Source organism: Phocoena phocoena, chromosome 15, assembly GCF_963924675.1.
Source record: "Phocoena phocoena chromosome 15, mPhoPho1.1, whole genome shotgun sequence".
Taxonomy (NCBI): domain Eukaryota; kingdom Metazoa; phylum Chordata; class Mammalia; order Artiodactyla; family Phocoenidae; genus Phocoena; species Phocoena phocoena.
Window position 1 is genome coordinate 79,780,066 of NC_089233.1, and position 16,517 is coordinate 79,796,582.

Consider the following 16,517-nt stretch of genomic DNA (forward strand, 5'->3'; position numbering starts at 1 on the left):
AGGATGTCACAGTCACCAATGATTGCAGCCCTCCAACGTGAGCTGGTGAGCCGTGAGGAAACTCAGGGCTGAAAAGAATACCCGCCATCTAGCTGCCGTCCGACTGCAGCCACTCCCTGCGGTGAGTCCTGAGGAAACTCAGGATGTGAAAATACAGTCCCTAGCTAGCTGAGGTGCACATCAAAGGAATGATTTCAGTGAGCCCAGACTCGCACCTTCCCATACACAGAAAAGCGCGAAATTCCTTCACTTGAGATATCTGGTTTTCTTTATTTAACCATAATTTTTTGATGTTCCCAATTACCTGCTCTTTGTTGCAAAACTCCTATATATCCTGGCCCCTCCCCTCACCTCCTCGGAGCAGTTTCTCAGAGCTATCTGAAACGCTGTCTCCTGGGCTGCAGCCCTCATTTTGCCCCAAATAACTCTCATGTTGTGCTTATAATGTTTTTAAGTCAACAGTACCATATACGTTTCATAATTAACTTTTAAAATTACATCAGCAGGGCTTCCCTGGTGGCGCAGTGGTTAAGAATCCACCTGCCAATGCAGGGGACATGGGTTCGAGCCCTGGTCCAGGAAAATCCCACATGCCGCAGAGCAACTAAGCCCATGCGCCACAACTACTGAGCCTGCGCTCTAGAGCCCACAAGCCACAACTACTGAGCCCAAGTGCCACAACCACTGAAGCCCGCATGCCTTAGACCCCGTGCTCCACAACAAGAGAAGCCACCGCAATGAGAAGCCTGTGCACCACAACGAAGAGTAACCCCCGCTCGCCACAACTAGAGAAAGCCCGTGCACTGCAACAAAGACCCAACACAGCCAAAAACAAATAAATAAAATAAATAAATTTTTTTAAAAATTTCATCATCACATGGGTCCCCATTCTATGCTTTCTTGCATGATGTAACTTGGTTAATTCCATCACGGTGAAAATCAGGAAAATTCCATGACAGGATTATTATTGCTAATTATTTTGGACCCAGAGTACATTCTGTTTCGTTCCTGTTTGTCAAGAGCCTGACTTGACATATCTTACTATGGCTGTTGGCTTGGATGAAGGATTATTGAGCTCTGATTGTGTTTTGCCAGAGTTTGAACCACTACACGTGTACTTCCACACTGGATTGGCACCTTAAAACGGAACTGATGGAAAGTACCTCCATCGTCAGGGTGAGTAAACTCCAGAAAGAATGGAAGTGGATATCCAGTTGTTTGTCAATATTCATGAATTGGGCCAGGTGAGCAATTCTAAAACAAGGAAACTCTAGAAGAGTCCTTTTATCTTTGGGGGGATAACCGTTTAGCTAGCAGAGTACTTAGGCCGCCTGTGTGTAGCAGCAAATGCGAAATAGCCCTCACCGTTCAGATCTCATTACCTGATTTTTCCACCGAAAGAGAACAGCTGTGCAAATTCCTGTATTCTAGTTCTTGGTGATATCAAATGACAGTCAGAGTCCAACCTCATTGCAACTTGGATAGAATAGTCTGGGCTCTTGTATGTTTACATGAACACCGAGATTCCTCCAGAATAATGGGCTTTTCTGTTGAAAAATAATTAATGTACGTTTCCAGTGGTCTCTTGTTTTGTTTTTTACTCTATCCAGGTAGAATGGAATTCTTTGGAAGTGGAGTTATTCCACAAATGGTTACTGAGCACCTACTATGTGCCCGGCACCATTCCTGGCACTGGAGATACAATGATGGATAACACAGACAAGGCCTCTGACTTCTTGGAGCTCACATGACAGACAACACACGTGTAATCAAAGAAATAGAATAATTTCAGATAGGCACAAAATAGGGAGATGGGATGGAGATAAAATGGGGTTATGTATGGTTACTGTGCTTTGGTTATCCGCAAAGCCCTTCCTAAGGAACTAACATTTGAGCTCAGACTTCAATTATGAGAAGTAGTTGGCCTCACTAAGACCTGGAGGATCAGGGCCAGGTCCTTCACAGCTAACAGCTGAAGGAGACCCACACAGATAATCACACAAAGAATCCTGATCAGAAACACAAATATATTTTATTCACCCTAAAGACAAAGGGACGGTATTTCCTACTATCTCTAAACCTAATTATCAAATGGTTCCTGGTTGCCATGCTCTAGTATTACAGAGGCATTTTATTATTTCAAGGTTTTGTTTGGTGACACAGGTGTGAATGTTAAAATTATTTAAATAAACACGAGTTGCTTAAAGTAATAATTAAACTGAATAATGCTATTAAGACCATCTTCCATACTTTCCCCAATGCACAGGTGGAACCAGCTTCCGTAAGGTAAGCATCGGGAAGGAGTGAACTTTGGTCGATTTCTCAGGTCCTGAAATGTTGCACATAGAAGCTATCTGTGAGTCATTTGATCAACCAAACGCTGCACAAAATGCTCTTGAGCGCTAAGTTTAGAGGCACGTGGCCTCCTGTCTTCCAGCTCCTGAGAAATATAATTGTTCTGAGGACATGTGTTTAAAATAAAACAGAGCTGGGATCAGCGTGATGAACTTTTATGGGTTTTGAACCCAGCATCCGGGCTGTCTTCTGCCTTCTCTTGGAGGTGTTGCTTCTCCCACCAGCACTCTGTGTGGTTATACAGGGTTATCTCATACTCCAAGGGAGGGATCACGATTTAGGACCAATCAGCATATTCCATCCCCTTGGGTAAGATGGGGTGCATCCATCTGGAATGAGCTCGTGATCCAAGTCAGTCAAATCAGTGAATTCTGGGACTTTTGCTGGAGCAACTGGGAGAGAGAAGACTCTTTCCACCGGGAGAGGTAGCTGAGAACCCAAATTGGCTGGGTGCCACCCGTAGAGAAGGCTGCCCTAAGGGCAAAGCCAACTCAGAGGAAAGCAGAGCTAAGAAGTGGAGGTGAGGGAAAGGGAACATCAAATCCTAATGGTATCGTTTGGGACCATGTATCCATCCATTCCTGATTTTCTGTTCAGCGGCCAACACATTCCTCATTTTTGCTAATTCCATTTTGACCTGGGTTTCTCCTCTTGCATCTTAGAAAATACTGGCTAATACAGTCATACTAAACATTATGTTGCTATCAGACCTTCCGAGGTTGTATTTTGTGCCCCAGCATTGTGTTTGCAATACTCTTGCCCCCATCAGCACCTCTGCCACCGCATCTCGATGGCCTTAGTGTAGTGGTTACAAGGGGTTGATTTAAGCCAAGTTTAGGTCCAGCTCCCCTACTTCCTGGCTGTGCAACCTTGAACAGACAGCTCAGAATCTCTGTGTCTCAGTTTCTTCATCTATAAAACATGGATTATGATCCTACCTACCTCCTAAGTCTATTAAAGTGATTGAGTTAATTCATGGAAAGCACCTAGAAGAGTGCTTGGCCAGCAGTAAATAAATACAAAATAAATGGCTCTTTATGTGTTTTCGTCATGTCTAATGCACACTGACTCTGTTACCCTTTCTTTTATCCACATCAGCTCTCAGAAAGGAAGCTGAGAATACTGGTCCCCCTCATTCTGAACTGGTTTCTCGCGCAAGCGTATCCTCAAAGGAAGCCCTTTCTCTAAGGGACTGAGAAATCCCTGCTAAGGGAATCTGAGGCATTTGTAGAAGGTCAGAGTGTATTTTCAGGGGCAGAAGAATCTCTACTCATAGAGCTCAATGAGAATGCCACCTATGCAGGGGCAAGGCACCATGTGAATGTAGAAAAATTAAATTCAGACTTTGGACAGGTGTCCGAAGGTATGGGGATGGAGGGAAATTATTTTTCATTGAAATAAATAGCCATTTTATGGAATGAACAAGAGCACCTCCACCTGTCGCCCTGCTCTGAGACTTGTGAGCCATGAGTCCTCGGTGTTTCATCAACAATAGTGTCCCCGGGGTGTCCGTCCATTCACCTTTACTTATACAACGTTCACAATCAGTTCATCTCGCCAACATAAATAAATATAGTATCCTCATGCCTGAGCTTGTGACTTGATTTCAAAACCATTCAATCACATATAGAGCTCCTCACGTGTTTTTGCTCCATGAAGTGTAAGTGACTCAGATACATTGTTATTCAACAGGATGAATACCATGACTAGGCCACAGGGCTGCTGACATTTTCTGGGGTCTAAAACATAAAACAAGTAGTTCAATAAAATAACTTTTCTCTAAAATGAAAATGTGTGCATCGCTCCGTGGTCCAAATCCTTGTCTTTATCTTAGAGGAGAAAATTGTTTAGAAAATAGACTTGGGCATCAGATGTACTTGGGTGCAAATTTCAGCTTCAGAATTCATCAAGTTCTATGACTACTGGCAAGTGGAATCACTTTTTCCAGCCTTGGCTTCCTTATCAGTGAAAAGAAGGATATTACCAAGCTCATGGGTGGTTGTATGGACACCACTTAGACTATTATTGGCACATGGCACATGGCAAGCAGGTAGTATAAGGTAGTATAAGACTCAGATGGGGGAGCATACTTTCTCTTCTGTAGGAAACCAAGGGTGAGGGAGGAAAGAATTCCAACAGAAGTGCTGTTTTTTGGCCCCCTTTTAAAAGCTACACTCTGGAAAGGTAGAATGTGTCCTGGAGCAGATTCCAAATGCAGCTCCTTTCTGGTCTGAAGAGCATTTGTGCTGGAGCACCAGGTGGATAATATTCCTTTTATCGACTACTTACTATGTGATCACTGATTCTGGAGAAAGTTTTTTATGTGGGATTCAGAGAAAGAATTAAAGCTTTAGCAGCTCATTCTTAGCAGTTATGAAATGCAACAAAATTTAAAATAAGCCAACAAAAATCACCTATAATCATATCACCCAGAGAAAAAAAATAGTGGAAATTGTTTAAAAAGAAAACTTTTCTTTAAGTATAATACACATACAAAAAGTAATCACTTTTGAAATTAAAAATATCTACTACTTCATCATGAGCTATCTTCAGTATAAAGCATTATACTTTTAGGTATGAATTAGAGACTTTAAAAATGAAATGTACCTTAGGTTTCCATTTTTTTCCTTTCATTACATTTTAAATAGAATTGCTTTGCAGCATTTCCAGCAGGTGAAGATGCTCGTTTAGAATTAAGATCTTCAGAGAAGGATACCTACAATTTTAATCATTAACTTACTGAACCCATCATAACATAAGCTAAGGTGAAAGAGCCCACAGGTAAGAACATGGTAAGCGCAATTCATCCAACCCAGTGATGGGAAACACAAATTCCTGTAATGTAAAGAGTGCTATCCACGGGGAGGCAGGAACAGGAAGTCCCCGACTTAGAACACCTGAGTCAGGAATGGTACTTCTCGGACCTGAGCCCCATTCCCCACCTCCCATGGCAGCACCTGCCCTGTGTTCCCAATTCAGGAGAACTAGTCGGGGCTTGTGCTGGTTCTGGAAGCTCTTGTTCTTTACGCAGGTCCGGGCGTTTGACAAGCTTTTGAAGCTGCAGAGCGATGTTCTCTGAAAGTGCATGTGAGGAATGTTGTAAATATTAGCAGAGGAGTATCAAGGAGTTCAGCGGTCCTGGACTCAGAATCTCTGGAGCCTGTGTAGATGGGGTAGCTATGTTACGTGCTCAGGTCTGAAGGCCATAAGAAGTGGTGGGAACGTCCTACGTGGTGAACTGGGAACTCCATGGAGTCACAGAAAACTCAGCAGTTGGGTTGTAAATCAGATTATAGATCAACTGCTGCTTATGTTAAAACTATACTTGACAATCCCTTAGGAAGCTGCTCCTTGGAGGCCACTGTGCTTCCCAGAGACACACCTGACCACCCTTGACATTGCCATCTGTGCCCACACCCTGCCCTGGAATGGATCAGTGATTCTTCATTTGGGCTCCAGAGGTTTAGGGAAGAGGCTGCATGAAAAAGTATTTAATTACTAGAATCAAACTCACTATAGCAAGGGTTCAAACTGTGAAAGATACCCAGGAAAGGATCCTGGCGGAAGGAACAACATAAATCCTAGCTTGGACTTGAAGCCCCATGAGGACAGGTGCCCTATGTGCTTTGTTTGCCAACATATGCCTGAAACTTGGCACAACGTCTGACCCATAGGTGACATTCAGGGGTCACGTGTGCCCTGTGCAGTCACACAGCGCCCCTCATTCAGAAGATTCCCACACTTGGTTTAATGCTCTGCTGTTGCCATATTGAAATTCTTAATAATGTTTGAACAAGGGGTTCCCCCATTTTCGTTTTGCACTGAGCCCTGCAAATGATGTGGTGCGTCCTGGTAACATTTAGTAAGTATGTGGTGAATGAATGAGGGAGTGAGGAAGGCGAGGGTCACTCCTGCTTCCCTCATCTCCTTGAACTCTGGGTCAAGGTGAGAAAAATAAGGTTTTTCTTCACCTGATCTAAAGTTGACTTCCCTCGCTCTCATTTGTCAGATCCAGGACCATCTCTTTCAGCGAGGAACTGCAGTGAGGCCATCCATTCATTTCAGGGGAAAGCCCACTTGTACACACACACACCTGGTCTGAATCAGTTCTGCAACAGAACAATTCCCTAAGACTTTGATCCCTAAGATCAAACAATTCCCTAAGACTTTGGGAAATTTCCCAAAGGGGATTATTTAATAGTCTTACGTAATAGTGGTGGTGGACATCAATATTTAATCCTGGTCGGGCTCCACTGGATTCAGCCCTGGTTTTTTCTGGGCTCGTAAAAAATGGTAGAGTCCAATCTTAGAGGACCAATGTGTCCTGCTGATAACTGGTATTAGTGGTGTTGGGCATCTTTAATGCCTTGTTGTATTTTCCTTGACCTGTCTTTTTACTGTGGCCATTGAGCTGACAGTGAGGTCTGCACAGGTGCATCTTACCTCAGCTCTGCCTCACCTCTTGGAGCTTTTCTGTTGGCTATAGGGAGCTCTCACAGCCATTATGATGTAAGAACAATCCTGGAAGTGCAAGGGAGTTGACACCGCAGGGCAACCCTTGACCAAATAAGGATGGGTGGATAAATGCCGTCTCTATGGCGAGAACAATACATGGTGCATGATTTCTCCGAAGAGTTCCTAGGAGGAATAATCTCCAGTTGACCACAGGGTAACCAGCTGGGCGACCAGCCCTTGGAAAAGCTTCCTGTCCTTGCCTTTGAACATTTTCTGAGCTCCAGCCCCTCCCTTCTCAGGATCACCTCCCCAAATCAACTCCCTGCAGCAAGCCCTCGTCCCAGGCTCTGTTAAGACACTGATGTAGCCAGAGTGTATCATTGGACACTCTTTTGATTAGAAATCACAGAAAGCTAAACCAAAGTTTTATAGGCAAATAAGGAACTTGTTGACTCATGTCATCAAAAAGCTCAGGAGGAGAGATAGCTTAGCTCAGTTTGAGCAGGGAAACACCTTTTCAAACTCAGGCCCTGTGTCACGTCTCTCCATTCCTCAGCTTCACTTCTGTGAAAACACTTCAATGAACCCGCTTTAATTTACAGGCACATCCACAAGAGCAACTCACTCCACTACGGTTTTATGGTATTTGTTCTGTGTTTGGATTTGAACCTGCTAGAGGCACCCTTAATTCTGAGCAGGGTATTGGAGAAAACAAGACTGAGTCTGAAGCTTTCTTTTTTTTTTTTAATTGAAGTATGGTTGATCTACAATATTGTGTTAGTTTCAGGTGTACAGCAAGGTGATTCAGTATATAGAAAGAATAATATATATTCTTTTTCAGATTCTTTTCCATTATAGGTTATTACAAGATATTGAATATAGTTCCCTGTGCTATACACATAGGACCTTGTTGTTTATTTTATATATACTAGTGTGTATCTGTTAATCCCATATTCCTAATTTATCCCTCCCCCCACCTTTCCCCTTTGGTAACCATAAATTTGTTTTCTACGTCTGTGAGTCTGTTTCTGTTTTGTAAATAAGTTCATTTGCATCATTTTTTAAGATTCCACATATAAGTGATATCGTATAATATTTGTCTTTCTCTGACTTATTTCACTAAGCATAATACCCTCCTGGTCCATCCATGTTATTGCAAATGGCAAAATTTCATTCTTTTCATGGCTGAGTAATATTCCATTGTGCATATATATATCACATCTTCTTTATCCATTTGTCTGTTGACGGACACTTAGGTCGCTTCCATGTCTTAGCTATTGTAAATAGTGCTGCTATGAAGTGTTCTTACAAACAGGAGAAGAGTTATCTACTTATATCTATATCTCTACATCTTTCTTTTTAATATTGGGCTAATTATTAAAAGTTCATAGATTTAGTTACAGGTTAAGTTGGCAAAATAATTTCTTATAGCAAACATATTTGCAGATTAAGTGAATAAACGTAATTTCTTATAGCAATCATATTTTATGAGATTTGTGCTCATCACATTAAAGATTAAATTTACAGAAAAATTTTAAAAATGTAGTTAACTGTTTAACATCTCAGAAAGCTTCTTGTTCCTTCTCAGAAACTTAGGGCGATAATGTTGAGAACCTATTTAGATTTAAATCCTTTGCTTCTGATGATTGAGGTCCTGTGGTTGGTGGAATGTGAGAATTACCTAACCTTTTTTATCTTTATTGAGAAGGTTAATAGCACAGTCATGTCTTTTAAAAAGAAGTTTCCCAAATATTATTAAAGTGATCATAATCATTAAATGAAACCTGAGAAAGTACAAATAAGAAAAAATAATTGCATTTCATGTCACCACCTGGTGACAACTACTGAGAATAGTTTTATACATTTCTTCCTATGTATTCTGCCTATGGGTAGATTTAAAAATTCTAGTCAGAATTACCATATGTCCATTTTATAGCTTGCTGTTATCGCTTACCATTACATCTTACATTATTATGTATCAGCTAATATTAATTTCTACATGAATATAAGAGTAATCCACATTCACTTTCAAAAATTTAGAAAATATAGAAAATTGTGAAGATGCAAAGTAAAGTCACCTTTAATCCCTGACACCTAGATATCAAATCACTATTATATAGTAACATTTTTATGGGTTTCATTTCTATATTTTTCCAAGTATATCTATACAGATTTTTTTTTTTTTTTGCGGTACGCGGGCCTCTCCCGTTGCGGAGCACAAGCTCCGGACGCGCAGGCTCAGTGGCCATGGCTCACGGGCCCAGCCGCTCCGCGGCATGTGGGATCTTCCCAGACTGGGGCACGAACCCGTGTCCCCTGCATTGGCAGGCGGACTCTCAACCACTGCGCCACCAGGGTAGCCCATATACAGATATGTTTTTAAGAATAAAATTGGAATTGGGAATTTTACATGCTACCTGTTTTTCAGCATGGTTTTCCATGTCACTACTTTTCAAAACTGTCATTGTGATAAATGCATGTCACTGTGGGTGTCTTATAGGCTGAACACAGGGTAGTTCAAATGCTTCATTTTTATAAACTAACTGCTTTAATACCACTCTTGTACAGAGTCTATTTCTGGTTTTAGACTTATTTTCTCAGAATAGGTAGCCAGGAATAGGATTATTCTTCAAACAATAAAAGTGCTCATTCATTTTCTTAAGCTGCTTTCTAAGCATTTCTAAGCATCCATCTCTCTTCCCGGGTGGCCGTGTATGAGCATGAGGACAGGGGTTGCTTTTTTGTTCCTCTCTTCAGCCTTAGTGCCTGCAAAGTATTTTGCTCTGAGAAAGACTAAAGAGACATCAATGATTGACAGCAATGTTTGCCATGACATCCTCCATCTTATCCTTTGCTTATCGCCAAAAACGAACCAGGTTTCTCCAAAGAGATTAGTCATGATGCCTTTCGAGGCTTTATAAGCATTAAGCAGTGGCTGAGGCATCACTTCTCTCTCTTGATTGTTTTTTCCACTTACACATGTAACCCGTATAGCTGATTATTACGTGGTAATGGTGGGTGGTGTGCTGGTCTGGGGGCTTGCGGTTGACTTTGTGTGGTTTTGTTATCCCCTCAGCCTCGTCTCTTCATTAAAGTCTGTGTCAGTGTGACACAAATGCAACCTACAGGTTACTTGAGTGTGTGCTATATACGATAAAAAACCTTAAAAGTCAGCACAAGGCCCCTGGCTGTAATTGGTGTGCGCCAATAGTTTTTTATTTTCAGATAGAATTTCACCTCTGTAGTTATCACATCAGAAGCACCGCAAAACAGCCTAAAGAATATTACAGCCCTTTGTCTTTCCATCCCTTCATGATTGTCTTGGCTGAACTTACAATAACAAAGGAATAACTTTTCTCTAAAAATAACACCTCTTTATGTTCTTTGTGGTAAATAACCCCTGTAGTAGATTCAGCAGATGGAGAATTTGGAAAAGGGGGTCAGAATGCATACAGACTCTTTGTAAGGGCAGAGGAATCCACGGTGGAGGCAAACATCTAGGGACGACATTGAAATGACCTTGCAGGACTGCTGGCTGCTACAATCTCAGCACCTCCGAGCCTGAGTCACTAAGGCCAGGGCTTCTACTAGGACTGTCTTCCTGCTGCTTCAGAGAGCCCCAGCTTCCTCTGCTGGACTACCCTCATCACCAGGAGTGGGTTCCCCAGGCACCTGGCGCCTCTTCTCATTGGTCCTCTTAGAGCAAAATCTCCCACTGGTGAGTCTGATTGGCTGGACCTAAATCCACAGACCTGCATCCTAGCTTAAGGGATGCTAGGAAATTGAGTTCTGACTTCTAGAATGGAGAGTTGACACCCATGACCTGGAAATTACCCCAAATATAGAGAAACGTATTCAAGAGTTACTAGATGGTCACAAATACGTAAGGTGCGCACTTCATTGCAAAACAGAGCCTTTTATGAGCAGCATCTGTGTGAAGAGTTTGCCTGGCTCAATGCTAAGGGCAACCCAGGTTCTGGGCGAATCCTTGTTGAATGAATCACACTAGGGAATTTAGGGAATATATATATATATATATATATTTTTTTTTTAAATAAATAAATTTATTTATGGCTGTGTTGGGTCTTCGTTTCTGTGCGAGAGCTTTCTCTAGTTGCGGCTAGCAGGGGCCACTCTTCAGCGCGGTGCGCAGGCCTCTCACTGTTGTGGCCTCTCTTGTTGCGGAGCACAGGCTCCAGACGCGCAGGCTCAGCAGTTGTGGCTCATGGGCCCAGTTGCTCCACGGCATGTGGGATCTTCCCAGACCAGGGCTCGAACCCGTGTCCCCTGCATTGGCAGGCAGATTCTCAACCACTGCGCCACCAGAGAAGTCTGGGAATTTATATTTTAATTTGAAGATATGCCGTGACTGCTCCTTATAACAAGTTCTGACTCCTTTCTCAATATCAAGATCGCTATAAGCGTGCACCCTTGAAATAAATAGTTTGGTTCATGGCCTATTTTATACAGGCCTTAAGCCAGTGCATACACTGGAGGGCTTTGGAAAAACCAGTAAAAACTAAGTTGAGAATTCAAACTAGTGAGAGGTGGTTATATTTTGGTCCAAAGACAGAGAGGGTTCCTTGCTTTTGTGCAATCTTGCTTTGTGGAGTGTAGACGAGAATGTGGACAGTTCCTGAGGGTTTGTAAAGAGAAAAGTAAAAATGTCAGATTCTGGAGTCACAACCCATCTGGAGGAAAGAGCTATTCAGGCAATGAGTCCACATGATGACAATTTGTGAGGTACGTTGTTTTACTAGATATACTAGCAAAAAAAAAAAGGTGAATGGAAATACTCTATGGACTCTTATACATTGTTACTGAATTAATTCATCAACAGCTGCTGTATTGTATTATATATTACTGTATGAATTCCTAAATACATAGTCACTCATTCACACACATTTATTTATTCATTAGCTAATATTTGTCAAGCACCTACTTCCCTATTGGTGTTGTGATTACAGAGATGAAGCAACAAGCATGGTTTGTTTCCCTTGGTGCTCCTAGTATAACGAGGAGACAGAGTTCAAAACGAAACGTGCTGGGGAGGGCTACAAGGGTGCTTAAATGGGGGATACTGCTCTTTCTGGGTGGTAGATGTGTTAAAGGAGAGCTTCCCTGATGGAGCGACACAGAGGTTGAGTGTTGAGAATGAGGAGACTTTAGCCAGGTGAATAACAGGAAAGAAGGCCCGGAGGGCGGCAAAGGCTCTGAGGCAGAAGGGACCAGGCGGTATTCACAGAATGGAGGCCCAAGGGATGGAGAATAGTGAGTGGAGGGAAAAACAGTATGAAATGAGTGAGAGGAGGCTAGACCCTGGTAAGAAAACTATAAACTAAGGGCAATGAGAAGGCAGTGAAGAATTTCAAGCAGGGATTTCAAGCTTAGCCAAATCCAAACTGACTACATTACCCAAGAAGAAGAGTCAAAAGAAGTACAAGATAGAGAAGGTAAGGCATATACGGTGGTAGCTTAGAAAAGTACCAAATTGTGTAACAAGTGCAGAATTTATTTTTATTTTTTTTAAATCAAGATTGTGACATTTTAATTTTTTTCTTGGCCACGCATATGGGATCTTAGTTTCCTGATGAGGGATCGAACCCAGGCCCTTGGCATTAAAAGCTCAGACTCCTAACCACTGGACCGCCAGGGAATTCCCAAAAGGGCAGAATTTAAAGATGGAAGAGGTTAGCAAGAACCAAGGAAGGCTTTAGGAGTTGTATTAAATCTTAAGATAGATTTAAAGACATCCTTGGGTGTCAAGAGTCATGCAGGGACACAGGAAGTTCATGATCACGGAACAAAGGAGGAAGGAGGTGAATTCAGGAGAGAATAATCAGGCAGCCTAGGGAGGACATTTTCCAGTAAGAGATGGAGTCCCTGATCCATGAAAATGCATTTAGGGATGGAAAATTTGGTCCTAAGAACATTCCAGAAGATGTGCACCTAGAGAGGTTTACCAGAGGTCACAAATGGGTGGGTGGCCTGAGCTCTCCATCTGGTTGGTACAAATGGAAGTTTCAAATTTATTTGAAAAGAGATTTGAGTGAAGAGTTCGACACCAGGAGACTTCGCGTAAAAAAAAAAAAAGAAAATCTGTATTTCTGGTAAAAAGGGGAACTTCTAGTGGCTTTGAGTCCCGTGGGTGGAGTGGTCCCTCCCTAACCGGCTTCACTCAATTTACATTTCCTGCCAGGTCCCTGTGGGCCTTGGGAGCTGCTGCCACCCCCTCGACAGCGGGGGAGGGGGGGGGGACGACGACGGGGACGACGACGACGACGACGACGACGACATCTTGCCTCCCCAAGGGATTAGGGCCAAGCATGCGAGAGGCCTAGAGGTGGAGAATTTAAGGAGGCACTCACTCCCGAGGCAGCCCTGACCCTAGTTCTCCAAGCTTCGATCAAATCTCAGCTGAAAGAATTTCTTCCGAGCCTCCCAGAGTGGAGATTTGCTTAAGATCTGCTCCTTTAAGCAGGTGAAACTGGTTTTCATTTTAAGTCAGAGATGTTTAAATGCCCTTTTCAAATATATTTATTCTAAATTTTAAAGAGCGATTATTTGTTTAAATTAACAAAAAAATTAGTTCTGTTGGTGTTTTGGCATAAAACTACCAAGTGGACTTGAGTGACTCAGGTCTGAGGAAGGCTACCACGATCCTCGGGCGCCCCCTGCAGGCAATGAGTAAATTACCACGTGATCACAGAGGTTGGCTTCTCTTTGCCTCTCACTCCTCTCGGCTCCCCGTGGAAGGCTCATCTCATCAAGACTTCCCTTTGAAGTCTTAGAACCGGGAGCCTGGCACGGATGTTGCAGGTTTTGGAGGGCACTCATGCACGTACGGCTATGAAATGAGCTCATTATCGCTTTGTGACAGAATCTACATTAAGCTGGGACGTGTCTGGACAATTTTGTAGCTTACATGTCAATTCAAATAGAGGTTTTTGTCTTTTGTTTTTCCCCCTCAACATACTTGCCGTTTCTATCCTTGTATCTTCCTCATGGAGTTTTCATACTGGTAGTTACGTAGTCTTTTATTATTATTTTATGTGTTCTTGTTATAGCTATTAATACCACATGAATAGCACCTTCTAACATACTGTATAACGTACTTATATATTTTGAGTACGGTCTGTCTCCCATCACTAGAATGTAAGCTGCATATAACAGGGCATTTTGTCTATTTTTTTCAGTGCTGTAGCCCCACCGCCTAGCACCTGCCCTTATTGATCAGTTCCAGAGGCTTCGTTGGTTGCCCCAGCCAGACACAGGACCCTCAGCGTGGTCTCAGGGCTGCAGCCCCAGGTGCTCTGATCTGTGGCGATGTACGTGTGCCAACTGTAAGCTCCCTGCTGCAAAGCACCTTGTTTGACTCAGCTTTCTTTTTGCAATAGCATCTAGCATGGGACAGGTCTCAAACAAAGGCACGCACAAACCCCCTCATTTAGATCTGTTAGAACAGAAGCCTGGGGGTAGCCAAGTTCATACACCCGGAAGGCCTGACAGGGAAGCACACAGATGAGGCAGGTAGGGACCTGTGGGGACCCTGGAGAGGGTCTGTGAGCTAAATGGGCCACGTCCAATCAGCACCAGCAGCTGCTGGCACACAGGAATGGGGGCTGAAGGTCACTGGAATGCTGCTTTTACAAGCTCAAGCAAAATACAACTCTATTTATTATTATTTTTTAAAACTTTTTATTTTATATTGGAGTATAGTTAATTAACAGTGTTGTGATAGTTTCAGGTGTACAGCAGAGTGATTCATTTATACATAAACATGTAACTATTCTTTTTCAAATTCTTTTCCCATTTAGGTTGTTATATAATATTGAGCAGAGTTCCCTGTGCTATACAATAGGTCCTTGTTGGTTATCCGTTTTGTAGCAGTGTGGTGTTTCCCTGGTGGCGCAGTGGTTAAGAATCCACCTGCCAATGCAGGGGACACGGGTTCGAGCCCTGGTCCGGGAAGATCCCACATGCCGCAGAGCACCTAAGCCTGTGTGCCACAACTACTGAGCCCGCGTGCTGCAATTACCGTGCGCCTAGAGCCTGTGCTCCATAACAAGAGAAGCCACTACAGTGAGAAGCGCGCGCACTGCAACGAAGAGTAGCCCCGTTCGCTGCAACCAGAGAAAAGCCCGCGCGCAGTAGCAAAAGACCCAACGCAGCCAAAAATAAATAAATAAAATAAATAAATATATAGCAGTGTGTACATGTCAATCGCAAACTCGCAATCTATCCCTTCCACCCCACCCTTCCCCCCTGGTAACCATAAGTTCTTTCTCTAAGTCTGTGAGTCTGTTTCTATAAAAACTCTAACATTGTTGAGTGAGATCGCCTAAGTTTCAAATGTTGGTTCAATTAAAAAAAATACTGTATGCGTCAAAAAAAAAAAAAAGGCAACCGAAAACAACCCATATCTTGCATCCAGTCACTGGGTGGCCATTTTTCAACCTGGTATAAGGGAATGTGTTCATTCATCCCTTGGGGATAATATTTTCAAGTGCTTATTGGGCTTTACCTTCCTGATGTGCAGTCTCCCATTGTTTTCATTTGTACCCCAGGCTTCTTTCTTTTGTTAGTCCAAACAAGTACGGACACGCTCCAGCTGGAGAAAAAAAACAGAAGCAAATGTTGGAAATACTCAATATTACGGAATGAGAGGATGCTCAGCCGAAGACTTGAAAAGTCCCCACTTGTACTTGCAGCACTGGTTTTCCTGCAGGAAAGGAGATTAGCTCAAAGGATGCTGTGGGCTGGGAAGCCACGGGGGTAGGGACGGCGAGAAATGGAGTGAGAAAGAAGACTTTGGAACCAGAGGGAGCCAATTCAGCACTCAGGTTGGGGGCGGTTCTGCCCACTGTCCGTCTGTCCAGGTTAAATGACACTCTCCTTATCTGCCCAGCCCTTTGAACAGCCCCGTCTGATGACTGAACTCCCAAGAAGAGGACTCTGCTGGCTGTTCATCCAACAACCCTTACCTCCTTCTTCCCCTTCCTTGTTTCCAGAAACCCAGCCTAGTTTTCTTTTTCAGCAGCCATATGTCCAGCCTCGAGGAATTAGTCATCATTGTTCAAGGTAATCATTAATCCTGTAGCTTTTGCCAGTGATTGAGGCGGGTGTAAGACAGACATAAAGGCAAGGGGGCTAGGAGATTCTGGAAAATACATTCCTCCTTGAGAGCGAGAGAGAGCAAGAGTGAGAGAGCACAGGACAGCGAGTCAGAGGAAGCATAAGCAGAGAGGTGCGTGCTGACCCCTTTTCTCTGCTTGTGCACCTCTTGGATAAAGACGTGACTCTTGCGGATGCAATAGCCATCTTGTGATGATAAAGGCAAGGCCAAGGACGACAGCATATCCAGCTGGGAGCCGTAACTTCTGCTTTGGTCTGAATGCTTGTGTCTCTCTGCACCCCCCAGATTCATACCTTGAAATCCTAATGCCCAATGTGATGTATTAGGAGGTGGGCCCTTTGGGAGGTGTGGAGTTCAGGAGGGTGGAGCTTTCACGAGAGGGATTTAGTGCTCTTACAAAAGACACCAGAGAGCTCCCTCGCCCCTTCCTCCGTGTGAGGACCCAGCCAGAAGGTGCTGGCTGTGAATCAGCCCACACGTGACCATGCTGTTGCCCAGATCTCAGACTTCCAGGTTCCAGAACTGTGAGAGATAGATCTCCATTGTTTATAAGCCACCGGGTCTGTGGTAG